At 42.6% G+C, this 2666-nt stretch overlaps 1 protein-coding gene across 1 annotated transcript in view; it reads left to right on the top strand.

The window, feature by feature from the left end:
* LOC116216870 (erlin-1-like) overlaps positions 1-2666 on the top strand; it is a 9534-nt gene that overhangs the window by 2581 nt on the left and 4287 nt on the right. The window lies entirely within an intron of this gene.

Below are 2666 nucleotides of genomic sequence, written 5' to 3'. Positions count from 1 at the left end.
AGCCAGGCTCCACCCCTTCCTGCAGCACAGGTGAATTGCCTTCACCTGTGCTCCCATGGCTGACTCATTGCTTGCCTCAGGTGATCAATCAGAGGCTCAGTCCGTGATTCAGCAGCCACATACAGCAGCATTTTCTGGAATCAGCATTTCACCTGACTTAGAGAGAGAGAGAGAGAGAGAGAGAGTGTGCATGTCAGAATAAAGCAGCAGCCTACCAGGGGTGGCACTTGCCTGCTTCATAATAAAGTTGATTTTTACATTGTTGAAGCAAGCAAAGCAATAACAGAAGAAGAGAAAGCTGGGTTGTGTTGCAGATCTTGTTCTGTTGATTCATTCACAAAGGAAAGGGATCACTGAATCTGCACCATCAGGATCAGCGAGAAGTGATTGTTTTTGTGTTCTCACTGCAAGGTGCTTGCAATGCTTCTGTTTAGAGAAACAACAGAACAGTATCAGTATGACTTGAATGGTGACACATAGCAACCCTTTTGAAATTCAAAGTTGAACACTGGCGATGACATTAATAAAGCAGAGTTAATTTTGATCTGTTTTGGCTTTTGTTAAAATGAGTTCTTAGAATTATTCCTATAGCAAATCATGAGCATTGATTAAGCTTAAATATTAATATAAAAATCTTGTGGTACCTAGTAGGCTTTAGTTTAGATTTAAAGCCTTTTTCAGGAGTGTTTATAAGTAATGCTGGTGTTCAGAGGTGTTACTTCTAGAACAGTTTTCTGCGTTTTCTTTAATGCCTTTAAATTTGTAGCATTTGGAATCGAAGTCTGAAGGTGCTGCACGTCAAAACTTTGAATCCAGATTTCTCTAATAAAATATTAGGAAAAAAATTAGTAAAACAGTATTTTGTAAGTAATGAATTGATTCAAATCTGAAATTTCACTGTTCAGGTTCAAAGTCTATTACAAGAATAGGTCCTGAATGCTTAAAGTACTGTGGTTGTGTACTGAACCATCAGACTGCAAAGGCTGATCTTTCTCTTCTGCTTTGTTCCTATTCTCTGTATTCTTATACATTGGGAAGTTTAAAATGGTTGTGTGGGTGTCCCATCCCCAGTTTCTACGCTGCGTGTCCCACTCATATGTGACAGTGTCAAATGGATACGTTAAATACAGATTTTAAAATACATGTTTTTCATAAAACAGCTGTCAGCTCAAAGATTAAAACTATTTCATTACAGCAGGTACTATTTCATTAAGCCATGATGAAAATCAATTATGTGATTACCTCTAGTGTTTGAGGTTTCTGACCTTCTTTGGCAAGATAATGTATGCTCAGTTCCTTGGAAAGTTCAGCACTTTCCTCGTGGTGAGTCTGCTGATCTCTGAAAACTGATGATCAAGGAGACCTCGTGAAACTAGTTGTAGAAGAGCAAGGTATTCCGAAGAGCTGACTTAAGAGATTCTTCACTGGCTATTGTGTAATACAGTAAGCAGATTGAAATTATTTTGTACTGATATTTCACACGAAAACTAGGAAAGTAGCTTTTTTCTTACAAACTTAATTGGAAAGACTCATGCTAAATTTTGCACAGGATTTACCATGTTAAGGAATGGTAAATAGTCAGGATGCTAAGTGTTGATGTTGCCCTAGTATTACATGTTTACTTGTAAAGTGTTGGTACAGAAGCCACACTTCTGTGTGTACGCAGAATAGTATAGAATAAGTGAGGTGGAGAAAAATGTACATTCCATGCCATTCATAGAAGCATCAAATGGCTTCTGTTGGAAGGGACACTAAGGATCATCAAGTTCCAACCCCCTCTGCCATGGGCAGGGGCCACTAACTTCCAGGTCTGGTTACTAGATAGGTTGCCCAGAGCCCCATTCAACCTGATCTTGAATGGCTTCAGGGATAGAGCATCCACAGCCTCTCTGGACAGCCTGTTCCAGCACCTCATCACTCCCTCTGTGAAGAACTTTCCCCTGATGACTAATCTAAACCTTTCTTCCTTGTGCTTAAAACCATTCCTCTTTGTCCTGTCACTACGTACCCAAGTAAAAAGTGAATTCCTCTCCTGTTTGTAATCCCCTTTTAAATACTGAAAGGCTGCAGTGAGATCACCCCGCAGCCTTCTCTTCTCCAGGCTGAACAAGCCCAGGTCCCTCAGCCTGTCTTTGTAGGGGATCTGCTCCAGCACTCTGATCATCTTTGTGGCCCTCCTCTGGACCCTCTCCAACAGCTTCACATATTTCCTGTAATGGAGGCCCCACACCTGGCCTCAATACTCTGGATGGGGCCTCATGAGGGCAGAGTAGAGAGCGACAGTCACCTCTCTGTTCCTGCTGGCCACCCCTCTGCTGATGGAGCCCAGGGTACCATTGGTCTTCTGAGCTGCAAGAGCACACTGCTGGCTCATGGTCAGTTTGTTATTCACTAGGATCCCCAGGTCCTTCTCCGCAGGGCTGCTCTCAAGGATTTCTTCTCCCAGTCTGTATACACATCTGTGGTGTCATCTGCAAATTGGCTGAGGGTGCACTCGAGCCCATCGTTGATGAAAATGTTGAAGAGCACCAGTCCCAACACAGACCTATGCAGGACACTGCTTGTCACTGGCCTCCACCTTGACCTAGTGCCATTCACCACAACCTTCTGTCTATGGCCTTCAAACCAATTCCTTAGCCACCAAATAGTCCACCCCTCAAAACCAT

Source organism: Meleagris gallopavo, chromosome 8 (genome assembly GCF_000146605.3).
Source record: "Meleagris gallopavo isolate NT-WF06-2002-E0010 breed Aviagen turkey brand Nicholas breeding stock chromosome 8, Turkey_5.1, whole genome shotgun sequence".
NCBI classification, from domain to species: domain Eukaryota; kingdom Metazoa; phylum Chordata; class Aves; order Galliformes; family Phasianidae; genus Meleagris; species Meleagris gallopavo.
Note: the sequence above shows the minus strand (reverse complement) of the source record. Positions and strands in the feature narration are given on the sequence as shown.